The 19,289-nt window shown below is 38.2% G+C and overlaps 1 long non-coding RNA gene across 2 annotated transcripts; it reads left to right on the top strand.

The window, feature by feature from the left end:
- Window positions 1-107: 107 nt before the first annotated feature.
- Window positions 108-18,646, top strand: LOC136264282 (uncharacterized). Of its 2 annotated transcripts, none has more exons than XR_010705043.1 (3): window positions 108-242; window positions 17,081-17,163; window positions 18,290-18,646. It is a non-coding gene; the product is annotated as an uncharacterized lncRNA (long non-coding RNA). The 2 variants fall into 2 exon arrangements; XR_010705042.1 differs by having other exon boundaries at window positions 111-242; window positions 17,084-17,163.
- Window positions 18,647-19,289: the final 643 nt, after the last annotated feature.

Genomic DNA, 19,289 nt, shown 5'->3' on the forward strand with positions numbered 1-19,289 from the left:
CTTTTTAGCTTATACGAAACGGGCGTAACCCATTCGGAAATCCGGAATATCTTACACAAGTTTTGATATGGAGGTCACGAGTCAGACCTACTGTACTTTCAACTTCAGTTTCAGTTTCTGTAAGTCAGGTGGGGCACCGGCTATGCCGCATAATGTTGTCGTATCGTCTCTGCTAGCCACGCCCTATACAGAGTCTAGTTGAACAAGCTTTTCCGAAAGGCGGATTCGTCTCAAGTCTTAAGGTGGTTAGCTATTATTATTATAGCCAATTAGCTATGTGTGAACCCCGCGTGTGTCGTCATGCATGCGCCGTGTAGACAGTCGGGTATCACTCTTTTCACCCTATTTCATAACCCTACAGAACTTAGACAAAAAACGGTGAACCAAAAAGGCGAAAAAAATTGTGCAATATTGAAGGGGGATCGAATCCAGGATCCCAGCGTGATGGTCCAGTGTTCTACCGATTATGCTACCGCTGCTAGCTCCCTTGATTCCCTTCTTTTGTATGTTATAAATGTGACTAACGAAATAAGCTGTATATATAAGTAAGAAGAACCTAACCCTAAAGGTGAAGAAGAAACCAAAGCTGAACTCTAACCCTAACGCTAACACTACTAGACGCTTCCCCTAAAGTCTACTACTCGTGGCAACTACTGGACGCTTCCCCTAAAGTCTACTACTCGCGGCAACTACTGGATGCATCCCCTCAGTAAAGTCGACTACTCGCGGCAACTACTAGATGCGTGCCCAAAAGTCGAAGAGAGAGAGCAACAACTACAGTAGGAAGTCTGGATGCTTTTGAACTTAATATTACGTAAGGGTTATGAAAGGTGGTGAAAAGAGTAAAACCCGTAGAGGGTGTAGAGGGTCACATGTCGAATTATTGTGACTAGTTCAGGCCACTCCAAATAAAATTCTCTGTTTCCCGTCCTCGACTCAAGCATATTTGCATGCGGGCGGCCTTCCATTTCTATTAGTAGTGCATTGTAAGATTGGCACTGAGCTTTTCAAGCCATTATTTGCCTGGCACAACCATAAAGACTGCATAAAAGTAGCTATGTGTTTTTTTTGGTTTTTTAATTTAATTGGTAATTTGTATAGGTAATCACACACATTTGAGTGTAATTAGGGAATAATTGTACGAAAATGCGTGTGATTGCCTACTAATCACATAGTAACCACTCTTCATGGTTTGTAGTACACATCTATCCAGTTCTAACTTCTACCAGGTGATTGCATCATCCTTCTTTGTAGTACATCATTTGTTGTTGCACTTAAAAGGCTTCACATGTCAGCAATTCTGATTGGCTACTCAAAATGTCTACATATGTTGCACTTAAAAGGCTTCCATTGTCAGCTCATTTGATTGGCTATTCATTATATCACTTTCTATTGCACTTAAAAGGCTTCTGTTATTCTGCTATTTTATTGGCGGTGCAATTACAAAAACAAGGCCATGAGATTTGGGATTAATTGCACTCCTACTATTGAGACTAATGTATGGCAACTTAAATCACTATGTGATTAGTACTAGTAATAGCATGGGTAGCGGTGAAATTTGGGATAAATACCACGAGTGTTGTATTGGAAATGGGGATAAATTTCACGAGGCGAAGCTGAGTGAAATTTACCATTTTCAATACAACAAGAGTGGTATTTATCCCAAAATTTCACTGCTATACCCATGCTATTCCCAGTTAATACCATACTTGCTGCATATACGCATGCTGTGCATTAGCATTGCTATGTACGCAATTTGTCACTATGTACTAAACACGCGTAAACACTAATTGGCGCTACATTGTTAACATAAATTCTAGCCAATGAAATTGCAATTACAACTTTTTCACTGCTACCAGTGAAATACGGGATAAATTTCACTGCTACCATTGAGACTTTTGTATGGGCTGTGAAACAGGTATGGTATTAATATCAATAATACAAGAAAAGGTTTTCACATTCAAACAGTGGGCAGAGAGGCAAAAGTATGTTCCTTCCATTTTAAATTGCAAAAAATAGCAAAGTTTGTGCCGACTTGACAGCACTGCTGACACGTGAGCTGACACGGTTTGTCAGTATGCAACAATAACCGGAAAATAATGGAATAATGGAATATTTAGAGTTGACAGTAACTATAGATGCGGGCGGTGGACGGGAAACAGAGAATTTATTTGGAGTGGCCTTATAAATGAAGGGTAACCATCACTCTAAAGAGTTCCCAGTGTAGGGAGGATTTAACACCCCTGGAGAGTAACCAACACTCTGAAGAGAATAACCATTACTATGAAGAGTAAGTGACACCACCTTCAGAGCACGTGCTACTCCTTTAGAGTAATGGTTACTCTCCAGGGGTGTTAAATCCTCCCTACACTGGGAACTCCTTATAAGAGTTGTTGTTACTCTTCATTTTAACACTGTAGAGGCAGACCAGTGACCCTTGTGCGCATGCAATAGCTGGCTATAAACATAGTAGATATACTAACCCCAGGTAGCTACCTGGGGTTAGTATATCTATGCTATAAGGTATAGCTAAGTGTCCCTGATATGATCATGAGACAGTACGTATTATGGGACACTTTGATAATTTGAGTTATAATTGCTATTAGGCACTCACTTCACTGTGTGTAGCATGCTATAAAAATGTTTTGACGTGTCACTGAGCTCTCACAAGTGTGTAAAAAGTTTAGCTAAATAGTGCATAAATCATGAGAGTTATTGAAGATGTCGATATAGCTTAAAACCATGTAAAATCAAGCTTAATTTGCTATCTAAAGATGACCCTGTAAAAAGCTGGTAAATACTGTGAAGATGATGAAATGCAATCGTGTAGGGCATCTCATCTTCATAACCTGTTGTTTGAAACATTATCTACTATCCAAAGGGTAGAAAAAGTAATCTCTCAGCTAAGGAGTTAGTTTCGGCATGTTTGAGTAACATATGAAGAGAAGGAAACACATACAGTGACTATTATCTGCCTCTGCATTGGAATTGTACTGCGCTGACTGTCGATATTCTTTGTTTTTATTAAAATATGTATTAGTAAATGTTTTAGTGTACCTTCACACAATTAGAAGCTATTTTTAACTGTCAGTATCTGAAAGTAGAATCATCTCATAATATGATCAGCTGTCTCATAATTGCAGACATTTACATGTCGGGAAGCCATACAAAGAGTCTCTTCTCTCTAGTAAACAATATCGGTCAAATTTTGATATTCTATATGCAACATATTGGTGCATACCTGGTCCAAATTTTATTGCTTTATGTGCTTTCTGCTCCAAGTTATAGGATATTGAAATGGTTTGTACATTTTTTCTGTCTCATAATAATTATGTACACTGTCTCATAGTTCTGTATACCGACAACATTGAGACACCATACAAGTTCACATCATTGGATTATGCTATATGGCTAATTTTTTAACTGAATTCAATAGACTAATAGATAAGTCTTTGGTCCAAAATTTAAGTCCCTATGAGTTATCTGTGTGCAATATTATTCTATCATCCTTAACTTACCTTATAGCTACGTATGTATATAATCATAATTAGGCACAGATTGTAGCTATAGCTTAGAGCTATACTATCTGTGATCAGTCTACAACCACTTTTTAGTTTTTGTTTATCAGTATTTATTTAAAGACTTTACTTTTTACAGTGTAAAAAGCAGTGACATGACAAAAAGTTGTCCAATGAAATAAACTTTTTTTAATGTTGGATCACATCAGACCATTAGAATCAATAATAACCAGGCGGTTAAACACTACATTGCTAGGTTATCATTTGCAACCCATGCCATCTACCAATCTGTGGGCAGAGAAGCAAACTGTCCAATCCTGTGACAATGGAATGGTAGCATTTACTGCATGAAGCGTTGCACATCAATTGAAATCTTCTGAATTAAAAATTGTGTAGCCCTATTGTCTCCAGTCTGCTTCATGACCCAGGAACCTATCTGCTGCACCAACGAACGTGCACAAGAACCCCAAGCTCCCAAGGTCTCGACACAAAGGGGAGAGAAGTGAAAGGAAGCAGTCAAAGTGGTCAAAGTGTACAATAAATACAATATTATGTAAAAATTACATGCACTGATGGAATACTGCATGGCATCCTGTGCCAGTATCCAATAACTACATTACTTGTAATTATACTTAACCTAAAATTACAATTAAAGTAAAATTATGACTATATAATTTAAAAGTTACAGTAACATAACTACTTAGCCTACAATAAATTAGAATAGTAAGAAATAAGATGTGACAAGTTGACAAGTTGTGATTGGGGAAGGACTAGATCTATAGATACATATGATCAAAGATCATGAAGTAGTGGTTGATACAGAAACTACATGCATGGACAGAGGTAGTGGAGTTTATGAGTCGGTCGGATTAAAGTAAGCAATAAAATGTTTCCAGAAGAATGATTTAATTTCATTTTTGATAGTAACTGTATAGATAGGCCCATGGTAGAGAGTTCTACAGTCTATATAATTATTATTCAGTTAAAATAGAAGTGGTGTTGTTTGTTGTTGAAAGATGGATTATGGCTCAGTTTTAGTCTGTTAGATCTGGTGCAACTGTAGAGAATGAGACGTGTGAGCTAATGTTAAAACTTGAGGTATAGGCTTCTTGGTGCTAGTAATGAAAACATGATATCAGAACATAAATTAAAGGAAGGAGTTGATTCAGAAGTTTTATTAGGCGTGTTTTGTAGTCAAATGTATTGGTGGCTCTACGTTGTAGCTACTTGTTCATTTGTAATATGTTTCATAAGATGATGGCACCAAACTATAGAGCAATACATGATTTGATGTTATCAAGTTACACTTGTCTGAAGGCATCAGTCAGTCAGTCAGTCAGGCAGTCAGTAGAAAATTCCATTAAATACAGTTTAAAAAAATTCTGTAGCAATGAGATCTAACAAATGCTACCTGTAGAGTTTAACTTTTACTGACAGACCACGGGGACATTGATTGACTAAATGTTGTTCCAATAAGACCTAAAGTCTTGTAGTAAGAATACTACCCAGATATGCAATTCAAGATTATTACTCCAAGGTCTTTGTGTATGGGAATTGAAGGTTGAAAGATAAATTAGGGATGAAATGACAAGTGTTAAGTTGTGCTCCAGTGAATCAAAACTATACTTATTGGGATTTGTAAATTAAAAGGTGAACAACAAAATTTTACATAACATCATTGTCCATCAGTTCTTAGGGATTACACCTTAAAACAACCTAAAATATAATTTATGAGTGTTAACTTGGTATTACAGGCTCATTGAAAAATTTCATCGACAGCCATTTTCTTTTTCCCAATACAAAATACATGTATTTTACACCAATTCTACAAAATGCAAAATATCAAGCACTATAGCACTCAAAATCTCTACAGCATACTATACAGCAAAAGAAAGCTCTTGAACTGTTCTACACAATTCCACCCATGCGGCTGTGCCTATGTTTTAATGTTACCACGGCAACAGTTATTCACTGTTGATTATGTTTCTGGTCCACCATACATGTATTGTACACCAATTCTACAAAATGCAAAATATCAAGCATGCACTAGCACTCAAAATCTCTACATCATACTATACAACAAAAGAAAGCTCTTGAACTGCTCTACACAATTCCACCCGTACCTATGTTGTAACGTTACCACAGCGACAGTTATTCACTGTTGATTATGTTTCTGGTCCACCTCCCGCATCCTTTTTTGGAGAATGTGAAATTTCATAAATATATGGGTAAAATGCACGCATCAGCTTTTTGAAAAACCTGGATTTCACAAACAAATACTGGGCTGCAACAAGTATTCTAAATCTAACTGTCTAAGTGCCAAAATTTGTGTTTTATCAGTGAAAACCTGCAAGAAATGGGCAGAGTGCATAGTACGAATTGATACACTCTAATAGAACAGTCAGTAAATAACAAAAATACTCTAATCGAGCAGTCACTTTATTGTTGTTTTGTTGCTGAATTCCACCCGCCCACACCTAGCAAAAATTATGTACTCCTCTTTGGAATCACTTTTTATCAAACTTCAATCCAGATAACAAATGTAGCTACTCCTTCTTGTGTCCTTGCATCAACTGTAACAAGCACCCAAGAATGCCTAACTTTGACTTTCTTTTATAGCAACAACCAATGTAATTTTCAATTGTACTTAGCTAATTAAGTAATTACTTTATTACTTGTAACTCCTGGCCACTGGTACAGCAAGGGCGGCCCCAGGAATTTTGGTGACTGGTTTCCAAACTTTTGCTATACGCAAACTTAAGGGGTATGGAGGCAGAAAATTGTGTAATTTGAAATTGAATCTGGTAGCAATATTGACAGTTTAAAAATATTATAACTATGTTAGGTATAATGTAGGCTGCTTAATTGTGCTTGCTTCTGGTACAGTATCACTAAAGAGTTAAAGGATTGAGGCAATTTGACATTTGAAGCATACGACAGACATGAATATTGTTCTGGTGGTCTTGGGGCATGCCCCCAGGAAGATTTTCAGATTTTAAAACTCTATTATAAGATTTTGGACTATTTTTTACTGTGTTGGCACTGGTAAATAAAGTAGCTAGCTAGCTACTTACAGTTTTTAAGAGGAATACAAAATGTGGCTGTTCTATTAGAGTGGTTGACTGCTCTATTAGAGTATTTCGATCTGAACTTTTGTACCATTGCAAATCACTGTAAATATATAATTTTGATTACCTGAATACACTGACTTAACCAGTTTCTGGAAACCTCAGAAACCCCCCTGGATCCGCCCCCTATACAGGATACCAGTGAACCATCAGTGCTGCTCCTGCACTGTAAAGCTTTTAAATAAATAAATAAAACTGATTTTCAAAGGACCTGCAGACTCGAAACATAGCGTGACCAATTGGAGTGGCCTAAACTGGTTGGGTTACAAAGATACTTTACAAAACGTGTGGAAAAACAGGCTGGGATTTTTTACAACGCACCTCAACACGTAATTTCGCTGTACAAGGCTCCCCCCTGCCAGGGCCGCCCAGAGAAATTAAGGGGCCCAGGGCAAAGAGTTAAAGTGGGGCCCTTGACCTAAGTTGTAAGGTGAAGACCAAAAAAAAAAAAAAAAAAAAGGTCGCAACCTGCTGGCAATGACAATAACTACCCCATCACCAACCATATCTCCTTATCTATAAGCTTGCTACACTGCTCCTCTGAAGAATACTGTGACTACTCTATTAGAGTATTTAGATCTGACTGCTCTATTAGAGTATATCGATCTTTTAAATAGGTATTCAGGGGGCCCTTCATGGGGCCTCCTGGAGCCCCTTTCAGGCTGGGGCCCGGGGCAAAATGCCCCAGTTGCCCCCCCCTGTGGGCGGCCCTGCCCCCTGCCCTGTTCCTTTATTTCCCAGCACCAACTCTTATATAACAAACTCATCGCTGGGATTACAAGCCGTATTTCACATCCGTAAACCATAGTATGCGGAAGTCATGGCGCCGTGTTTCAAAGATGGTGTTAATACATTTCAGTCTCAATTTATTTTTTATTCCGGTCCTACAATGGCACTCCCATCCTCCCCGATCTCTAGCTAGAAGTTAAACCAATTTATAAAAGACAAAAAGCAGAATAAAAAGCAGCTAAATCTACAGAGCCTACACATAGCTAGCTACCTCCAAAAACACTGACCGCATGCGGCATGGCCGGGACCGTCATTATTGGTACAACCTGACCTGACCGCAACTGGCCATACTGGAATGCGCAAAAACGTAATGTATGGTAAATTTTACAAACGTTTGATATGCAGACAGTTGACATAATTAGCATATCGTTTTGTAAGATATTCATATCACTTAGCTATAAATAATAGGGTCCACAACGCGAAAAATCGATATCCTCCAATCAACTACCTAACTATTGTCATGTATTAGGCTAAGTGTAACTTAAATAACACCAGCGTTGCAGCCAAGTTTATCACTTTCTTCTGGTAGAAAACGGTACAAATGTCTTAAAATCACGAGATTTTTCGCTGCAGCGCTTCGTAGGGTTCTTCGCATGTCACGATATTCACTCCCAACATTGTTCAAGTAGTCTATCATCAACTCAAAGTATTGGTGGTTTGATTTTATTGGTCAGTTTCTGGTGGCAGCACGATCTGTGTAACTTTTTGGCGACAGACAAAATGTTTCTTCCTCTGGAGCACAGGACAAGCAGAGCAGCAACTGCACCGTGGGTCAGCAATGACCAGTACTAGGTAAAGTACCTGCATGCGGAGTATGGTTATAATTGAAGCTTGTTAGTGTAACAACGTTGTGAACTGGATATAGTATATTAGTGTGTATGTGTACGCATGCGTGGAGTTGAGTAGTACGCGTTAATAAGAAGAGTAGTAAAGAACTGCGTGGTCCAGTCCTTGTCCCGTAACGGGGGCACCCCAGCCCGTTACAGTGGAGGTCCTACCGAGATTTGAACCAGATAAGTGAGAGAAGACTGTGGAGTTGTGATTCCAGAAGAGAGACGCTTTCCCGATTTGTTCCCAGTGTGAGGCGAACCGACTAGGGTAGTCGTTCGATTGAGACGTCGTCCGGGTGCAAGAGACCCGACAAGAGCTTAAGAGTCCTGGAGCGAGATTTCCCCCTGGTAAAGGAGACCGGACGTGGGACCGAGACTCGTCGTGACAACTGCAGTGCAAGGCCAGTTGAAGAGAGGCGTGTCTCGTCGGATCGCAGGAGAACCAGGAATTGTTTGTGTGTGTTAGAGAGAGGAGCAACCCAGGCTAGAGAACCGATTCTTGTAATTCGCGCGGAAGTCCAGTAGGAGACGACTGTGAAGGGGTGGCAGTTGGACTCGTGTCCGTGGAAGGGACGTTGCAGAGGTTCTGTCTACCAAGCGTGGAGTCTGCGGTGTCTGCTAGCAAGTGCTCAGTGAATAGTTGTTGACTGTTTATAACTCAATTGTTGTGAACTTGGGAAGTGTCGGATGATTGTAAGCTGTGTGGTTTTGAATCAAGGGCTGGAGATTTACTATCAGTGGTTATGTTTGGCGGATGCTGGGGTAAAAGGAGTGTAAAGAGACAATTATGAAGATTGAAATACGAAATTCAAGAATGATGATGCAAGCATGTGTAACACAGTTGAGCTTGGAGGTCCAAGCTACTTTAACGGGAGGAGTGATGTAACAACGTTGTGAACTGGATATAGTATATTAGTGTGTATGTGTACGCATGCGTGGAGTTGAGTAGTACGCGTTAATAAGAATAGTAAAGAACTGCGTGGTCCAGTCCTTGTCCCGTAACGGGGGCACCCCAGCCCGTTACATTAGCCATCTGGCCGAGCCATCTATATGCTGAAATTCGGCCAAAACGACGTGATTTTTGCAAACAAATACCAGAATGGTTGATACATCAGTGAGACAGTCTCCAGCAGCAAGGATACAAAGCTTATAAACACCTAACAATATGGCTATCTCGCCCAGTAAACGCATAGAGCAATCCAATACATGAAATAGGCACTCACGTGATCGATATTCAAATCTAGGAAAATACAACCACAGTCTATTCCAATGACCTTAAAATCACTTGGAATCAAGTAAAAATCAGTTTGTGTGCATTACGTTCAGCATCTCGATTAGCCCAGCAGTCTAAGACTCTCCTATGATGCCATCACAGCATAAAACACACCTGCACTGGCCCAGACCACACCTGAGTGAACAATTAACACAAATGTTTACAAAAGGAGCACACTGCATGGTTCCTATTCAGAGATTGTTCCTGTACATAAATCTGGTGACAAGACTCAAGTTACTACCTATCGTCCAATTTCTCTACTCTGTATAACATCTAAGGTATTAGAACAACTAGTTTACAACAAAACCATTTCTTACATTTCAAGTTTTCTCTCACCTCAGCAGTTTGGCTTCTTAAAAAATCGATCCACAGTGCAACAGTTGCTTCTCATGTTGAACACCATACATAGTACTAATGACCAAACTGATGTAGTCTATCTTGACTTCAAAAAGGCTTTTGACAGTGTCCCCCACAAGGAACTGTTATTCAAACTTCGATCACTAGGAATTTCTGGCAAGCTTTGGTCATGGTTTGAATCATACCTACTTAATCGTTATCAGTGTGTGAAGATTAACAACTCTTTGTCTCACCTTCTCCCAGTTCTATCCGGAATCCCACAGGGAAGTATACTTGGCCCACTTCTATTTCTCATATATGTTAATGATATTCCGGACATCATTAAATTTTGTCTATTGTTTCTATTTGCAGACGATACCAAATGCATCAAAACTATCTCTAGATTCACTTAAACTTCAAGAAGACTTAAATAATTTAAACTTTTGGAGTACCCACTGGAATCTTCTATTCGGTCTATCAAAAATCTTTCTGCTATCTTTTAAAAGGAAATCTCCAACATCTTACAATATCGGCACCTCTCAGATTTCTTGTGTTGATACATACAAAGATCTAGGAATTATGTTATCAAGCGACCTGTCATGGGATGCTCACTATAACCATATTATCTCCAAATCCTATCAGGTACTTGGACTTCTAAGAAGATCTTTCTCCCTACAAAATTATGTCCAAGCCAAATCTCGACTATATACCTCTCTTGTTAGATCCCAATTTTTCTACTGCTCGGTCATCTGGAAACCCCACCTAATTAAACACATTCAGCAACTCGAACGTGTTCAGAGGCGTGCAACTAAATACATTCTAAATGATTACTCTACTGACTACAAGTCTCGTCTTAGTAATCTCCATATGCTACCCCTGATGTACATTCTTGATGTAAATGATGTGATGTTCTTTCTTAAAAATCTCCACAACCCCCACAATGGATTTGACATCAATAATTTCATTAAATTTGCAACTGGTCACACACGTCTAGCTTCTGGAAACAAGCTACTCCAAACAAGATCACCTGACAATTCCACTAGTAACTTTTATTTTAACCGGCTTCCTCACATCTGGAATGCCCTTCCCGTAATCAACTACCAGGACAACCCACTCAAGATAAAGGCCAAACTTTTAGATTATCTGTGGAATCATTTCACTGCCAATTTCACCTCCAACAACACCTGCTCTTTTTCATTTCTATGTCCATGCTCAAAGTGTTCAAAGATCCCTCACCAACCTAACTTCAACTCCCTTTAACTGTTAATTTCCCCCCCTTTTAAGTAATCTTAGACTAGTAAGTAAACTTGTAGCTAATCACTACTACAATTTAACTTCCGGCCACTGACACAGGATGTCAGTGGACCATCAGTGTGCTGCCATATGTCCCAATTCTATCATACCAACATCAGCAACTTGTATGTATGTAGGTATATGTACACTGCAAAGTTAATTATTATTATTATTATTAGTAAATGAAAGCGATTTCATGGGTATCTCCGCGATTTGAATTTCGATCACGTGAGTGCCTATTTCATGCATTGGATTGCTCTATGCGTTTACTGGGCGAGAAAGCCGTATTGTTAGGTGTTTATAAGCTTCGTATCCTTGCTGTTGGAAACTATCTCACTGATGTATCAACCATTCTGGTATTTTTTTTTGCAAAAATCGCATCGTTTTGGTCGAATTTCAGCATATAGATGGCTCAGCCAGATGGCTAACAAGCTTCAATTATAACCATACTCCGCATGCAGGTACTTTACCTAGTACTGGTCATTGCTGACCCACAGCGCAGTTGCTGCTCTGCTTGTCCTGTGCTCCAGAGGAAGAAACATTTTGTCTGTCGCCAAAAAGTTGCACAGATCGTGCTGCCACTAGAAACTGACCAATAAAATCAAACCACCAATACTTTGAGTTGATGATAGACTACTTGAACAATGTTGAGAGTGAATATCGTGGCATACGAAGAACCGCTGCAACGAAAAATCTCGTGATTTTAAGACATTTGTACCGTTTTCTACCAGAAGAAAGTGATAAACTTGGCTGCCACGCTAGTGTTATTTAAGTTACACTTAGCCTAACACATAACAATAGTTAGGTAGTTGATTGGAGGATATCGATTTTTTGCGTTGCGGACCCTACTTATAATCCGGCACAAAAGCTATGGTTCTCTTCATAATCTATGTTAGGCAATTATTGAGTGGGCCGGTGTGCAGCTCTACTGATCTGCATGAGGTCAGAGCTCTGGTCAGAGCTAGCTATACTTTCGGTTTTCAGTTTCAGTTTCTGTACGCCTGGCCAGGTGAGGCACTGACCGGCTATCATGTGCCGGATACATTCGCTGGCACAATGCTGTCGGTCGTATCGTAGCTACGTACGTAGCTAGTCTACTAGTGAGTTGAACACTAGAGTCCAAAAGGTGGATTCGTCTCAAGTTCTTAAGGTGATCTAGCCAATCAGTAGCTATACATATTAGTGTAAACCCTGTGTGTGCCGGCATGCATGCATGTAGCGACTATATGAGTCCAATTATTGTGAGAGGAGCTACGCCCTTGTCGCATGCAATAGCTGGCTACCGCTATAGCTATACGCCGTATAGACCTCTATATGATAATCATGACTAAAATTAGGGCACGTAGCTAAACTTAATTATTTATATTTCATCGTCCTGCAGTTAATATATATGGTTACTCTCCAGGAGTGTTAAATCCTCCCGGCCTGCCTATTATGGGAACTCTTTGTGATTGAATCAAGAGACAGACATATTTACTTACTTAATGTAATTATTAGTTTAATAGAATGTATATGCATGTGATTGTACTTTTTGGGGTTTTCACCCCCTGGACAAACCAGCATGAGCTGACTGCCCAGTATCTAATCTTAAAATCTTTAAGAATTGTGGTTAACTTACTCTAAAATGGCAATTTTCTTAGGCTGCTCTAGCCATAGATTACATATTCTCTACTATAATCTATGCTCTAGCAAGGTACCAACTATAGTAATTATTCAGTGGTGGATTCAGGGTTGGGTCAAGAACTCTTGACCCCCTCCCCAAAAAAAGTCCATTGGATTCAGAACACCATCTTCAGTCAGCCAGATTACGTAAGCAGAACAAAGTAGAGTATCAGCAACTGTTAGCAGAATTAGATTGTTTGAATGTTTCTAACTATTATAAAACTCTTGAAGTCAGCGTTCTAGGCCACTACCATCCTTCTTGTGTAAAGAACTTATGGAACCTGTTACATTTTGTTCACCAGGATATAAATTATTAGTGTCAAAAGCAGCTCTAAGGAAAGTTTTGGATTCTGCTTCGCAGAAGTGTATTACAGCATCTCAAAGAATAGGGATTGTCGTGAGTGGTTTCCTGCCTCCCCAGACTGACTCTTTAGTTAGTTAAATGTACATGCATATAATGTATACTTACTTTATGTTTTGTACTCCCTTGCCATTCCCACCCAGGTGTTTTTAACCAACCCTGTCTGGTGGTCGCATGTGACCGAGGATTCCTTAATGTTAATGTAAATGTTTGTGTCTCATTATAATAATGATGGTTTTCTCTCTCTTTAGTATATCAAGATCGAGATACTCTAATAGAGCAGTCACTCTAATAAAGCAGTCACAGTGTTAGAGCAGTGTGTAGTGAGCTATGTAAGGATTTTATGTACTTTATCAGTGACAAATGCATAGTTGGTGGGGTGGGCAACTATTGACAACAGGCTGTGGCCTTTGGCCTCACCTTACCAAACCAGACAATGTAGTGCAATTTCAGTTTGACTTGACCCCCCCTTCCAAAAGTCTGGATTCGCCCCTGATTAAAACCCACCAATAAATATTTGAGTGCTGATAGAAGTATAATGAGTGCATGGCAGTATCATCAAACAATATTTCTTTAACACAAACAGTAACTTTCGTTTGATTGTTGTCTCAACAGCTATATATAGCTGTACAGACCCAAACCTGTTAAATGTACAAGTACACAAAAATTTGAATTTTCAACTAGAGTTGTAGGGTATATTGCACATCAATAAAAAAAGTACTGCAACAAGCTGGAGTAGTACATGATACTAAATCACAGTAAAACAGCAATAAGTGTGATAATGATATCCCTATTGTGCTCTTCTTATGGTATCTTGAGCATAACACTTCTTATTGTTTTACTGTGATTTTAATATGCACTACTCCAGCTTTTTTCAGTACTTTTATTGATGTGCTATATGTCCCATGCTCTAGTTCCAATTTTTCTGTTTGAAAAGCATGCACCTCTGCAATCAAAGTAGACACTATGAAAAATGTGGACGATTTCTGTTACCCAGGGAAGCCATCACGTGCTACCACCAAATCGACACCTCAGCCAAGATGAATGGACACAAAGGGGAACACTGGTAAGTCCATGAAGAATGCATTGTACGTACTGCGGTATGCTAAAAGGCACCTCTCAAGCTGAAGCAATGTTGACCGAACAGTGAAAAAATCAAGCCAGTAGCCCATTAGCCATTATTGAGTTACACTTGTCTGAAGGCATCAGTCAGTCAGTCAGTCAGGTAGGCAGTCAGTAGAAAATTGTTTAATAATTTTTTTTAAAAATCTGTAGCAACTTGTTGAAAGCATTTTGGGTTGATTTGAAAGCTTGTTTGGGCTTATAACCAAAACTGCCTTATCATCATCAGGGAATTCGAAATTGAGGCTGGTTTTTTGGGTGATTTTTTCTGGGCCACGCCTACTCCTTTGTGGTCCCTACTATACAGTACAATATGTATGACAAATGTTTCGATATTCAAAGTTGTCAGCATTTTCAAGGGAGCTACATTGAGTGCATTCTAAGATCCATTTAGTCAAACATTTATTCAACTAAATGTTTAATAAGTGCTGAAAAGTTCATGGCCAAGCAATAATGGAATACAAAGTTATGATGCATCAAAGTTTGAAAAGGTAGGCAATTTTCATGTGCCCACATGCTCTATTTTTGTAGTCCCGGTCACAAGTTCAGCAGGAGGGTAGCTGGAAACCCTGATCCATCAATAATTGTACACTATACGTATATATAAACATCAAAATATTGAGGTATCAAGATTGAGATACCCTAATGGAGCAGTCACGTCTAATATAACAGTTGAATAAAAATTGTGATGAACCAGTACCGAAATCATTCTCTGATTTTCAAAAATTTCCTGGAGGGGGAATTCCCCCACACCCCTCTAGGTTGGCATGCTTTGCATGCTAGTGTGCAAAGCACACTAAGGTGTGCCTTCCCTGTAGCTGATACTCCAGACAGCAAGCTTCCATCAATTTCAATTGACTAGACTACACTAAACAGTAACTTTATATTCATATTATAAAATTATGCATGCATACTGTAAAACAAATGGGTGCAGGTGAATTACATTGTGGAAACCTCAAAAACATTATCACTAGGGATGAGCCTATTTTGCTTTTTTTCCCACCTATTTTTCTTTCCAGCAATTCTTTCATTTCTTACCTATTTTGCTCAATATTTTGCTCGAAAATTTTCTATTTTGCTGAGTATCAGTAAAAATTAATTGCAGTATCTCTAGCTTACATGCATGTGTGACTGCTCTATTAGAATATTTCGTATTTCGTACATAGTGACTGCTCTATTAGAGTATCTCGGTCTTTAGTCACCATTCCCATCAGCATATCTTGTCCTAATACTATTCCTGACTATTATAGAGTATCTCGATCTCTATCATACAAAATGTGCCAAGTTGCCATTCCTTGGTGCCCATTTTTCCAATTTTCCACCTATCTTTCCAGCATTTTGCTCTTTGCTTTTACCAAAATATTTTTCCAAAAATTTTGCCCTCGGCGCATCCCTAATTATCACCTTAGAACATGTTCATGCAAAGTACATACTGACTGATTACACCTCCACATGCATATAAAGAAAAATCAATGCTTGCACACTTTAAAAATTGACATACCTGGGTAAATGCAAATGGTAACCCTTGAAATTTGGTGCACAAAGGTACATAATATTGATTTCAACCTATAAGTCAATAGCCGATAATTTAAACTTCTTTTAAACCACATTAATGTTTGAGCTAAACTACTGACAGACTGATTTTCAGGTTATTTGCATCATGGGAATGACATTAATATTGGTGATCATTTGTATACCTGCATGCTACTCTGCAAAATCACTAACTAAATTGGTTACAAGTGCACAGTTGAGATATTCTAATTAATCACGTAATGATTTAGTTTGCCATGTATTAGTCCCAATAGTAAGAGTGCAATTAATCCCAAATCACATGGTTTGTTTCTGTAATTGCACTGGTTAGTAGCCAATAAAATAACAGAATTACAGAAGCCCTTTTAAGTGCAACAAGAAAGTGATAATAAATAGCAAATCAAATAATTTGAAAATGGAAGCCTTTTTAGTGCAACAAATGTTGATAATTTATTATGAGTAGCCAATCAGAATTGCTGACATGTGAAGCATTTTGAGTACAATAATAGATGACTAAATAATTAGCCAATTAGATCAAGAAACTTTTCAAGTACTGGAAGAATGATGCAATCACCTGTTAGAGGTTAATGGCCATACAGATGTGTACTACAAACCATGAAGGGGATGATCACTAAGGCAATCGCACACATTTTCATGCAAAAGTGGAATAATTGTACTCGTAACAACCAAAATTGCACTTGGCTTTACCTTGTGCAATTTTTACTGATACTTGTACAATTATTCCCTCAAATGTGTGAGATTACCTATACAAATCAGCTACTCAGAATTTTTAAAAATGTGCATAAACATGTCCTAAATATTTTTCAAACCATGGGTCTATAACATCCTAAGCTATGTTTTCGAAACTCATAACTATACCCTTTAAATTGTACCACTCTTTGAGCTCAGCTACTTTGGGATGGTACCATTAGACGCCTAAATATTTATAATGTGGTATATCTGATGATTTCTGCACCATGCATGCAAACATGAATACTTAATCATGATGAATGATTTTCTACCTGAAATTAATAAGGTTCAAATGGTACATGCAACAACTGTTTAGATGTCTTGTACATTTACAGCGGTACCACATGATATTTGTGTACATATAGTTATACTTCCAATCAATTAATCATTTTAATACTATATCTTAGATAGTGCAGCTGTTAAGTATTTCAATTTACATTGCAGCACCAGCAATTCAGTACACATTTTAATGCATGTACTTGTTCCAGTAGTGCAAAAATGAACCCTGGTAACACTTCATTGCTAACAATTCTACTGTTCTCAGTGATGATTGGTTCAGCTCAGGCACAAGGTAAATAACACATTTTATAATTAATTAACTCATATTTTATTGCATTGCAATTTATTGCACCTAAATGTTATATCTTATACTCTGTATTGTGTGTGCAACATGTTACAATGTAAATATTTGCTCTCTGTCTAAAACTTTGAGGTGGTGTGTTTTCCAGTTAATTTGTGCTCATTTTAAAAAATTTCTGTACAATCATACTAAATTCTGACCATGACAGTGAGTTTACAGTAAGTTATGTTACATTCCTGTTATCCTTTGCATCATCTCAATTGTGCATGGCCTAACATCTGTAACACCACCTACATACATTCTACACCTGCAGTTGTGTAAGTTAGCTCTGAAATTATTAAATATGAAGTGGAATTTTGAGTTGACTATATTGGAACATGTATAATAAACAATTTTATGGAAATAAATGATTAACAATTATACAATTACAAAAGTTTACTGACAATAAGTGTATATATAGTAACGCAAATTTGAGCCATCTTTCAAAATTTGTAGATGATTCCTATACACCTCAGTTATCTTACAGGTGATGAACACTAATGAGTAAGGCTAAAACATGTACAATGGAACCTCCTTTATCTGGGCGGTCTGGCACATACTACTGTCCGTATCTCAGAAATGTCCGTAACTAAGAATAACATGCCATTATGCTAAAATGACTAACTTAAAACAAGTAATGTTGTTGTTGCTATCAGTTAGTGGTATGCAGTTTAGTGGGCAGAAGGGGATTCACTACAGAGCATTCATGGTCACTCCCCTGGGCTGTAAAAATCCATTATCACCTAGCAACCAAGTGGTAGTTATTATTAGTAGAATAAACAAGCCACCAAACATGTAAACAGCAACCTTTAGGCTCCCTCCTTGTGCTTTCATCTAAACCAAACTCCACAATGGTCAATAAACTACAAGCCACTTGATTAATTTGGGCTGTCCAGACAATGGAGATGCCTGGATAAGGGAGGTTCCACTGCAATTTGTCAAATATAACCCAATTTATTTTGTCTAACAGGGTATATACTTTTCATTGCTAGAGTTTAACCATGGCTATGCATAACTTAAATATATTTTAACCAGCTCACAACAACTATGTAATGAACTTACATATTGAAATTTATAGATGACAATGTTGGAGCTATCATCGGTTGGACAATATTTGGAATAGTAGTCCTCTGTTGTTGTTGTGGCTGTTGTGCTGGGGGAGCGGCTGCTAAAAATAAGTCTGACAACAGCAGCAGTTCAGTAGCACCTGCAAGTAACACTAGAGGAATATTACTTGTTCTGTCAGACTAAAACTGCACCCCTAGTATTGCCATACACCACTAATTTATGTAGCTACTTGCACTCTTAATATTAATTGTTATTCATACATTTTTCTACATTACAAGTTATAATAGCTATATGCCACTATTATATGCATGTGTGAGTGTGTGGAATAAGGCTGTGTATGTTTGCTATTAACCATTAAAATTATTGAAGGTAAAAAGAGATATTGATTGACTCACATCAAAATATTTGCATGGTGCATGCATGCAATATTTGTATAATTTTTGCTGTTTGATAGCCAGCCACCATAACATATTTCACATAAAACTAACCTTGTACTTACTGTTAAGTTATCTGTTTCAAAATTTCACAATCTATTTGAGTATCATCCATTCTTGAATACTGCATGCATGGTTCCCATCTATCTAGTATAGTCAATCTATCATGATTTGGGGTCCAGGCCCTACCCATGATTGTCCCCATTTTGACTAGATTAACCTGTCATTTTTTGTGTTGAACAATAGAATATGATTGGGGTGAATATTTGTTAACCACATTTAATCCTTGTAAGTGTTTCAAAGCAGGTTATTGTCAAAGAGGTAGAATCCCAATCAGGTGCTAGACAAACTGAACATAACTAGAAGGATGGTACACACAACTATCTGAACACTGTTTAAAAATCTCAGCTGGCCATCCATCTGGCCCAGGTATGCCAGTAGGGCTGATTAATGCTTTCAAAAATTGGATGGATAGATTTACAGTATTAGTCATTGTCCCCACAAAGAAGGCTATACTGAAGCCTGTGTAGCAGGGAGTCAGAGACATGTTACTAAAACTCTGTTGAATGCTCAGAA

This window comes from Dysidea avara, chromosome 8 (assembly GCF_963678975.1).
Source record: "Dysidea avara chromosome 8, odDysAvar1.4, whole genome shotgun sequence".
In the NCBI taxonomy this organism is placed as follows: domain Eukaryota; kingdom Metazoa; phylum Porifera; class Demospongiae; order Dictyoceratida; family Dysideidae; genus Dysidea; species Dysidea avara.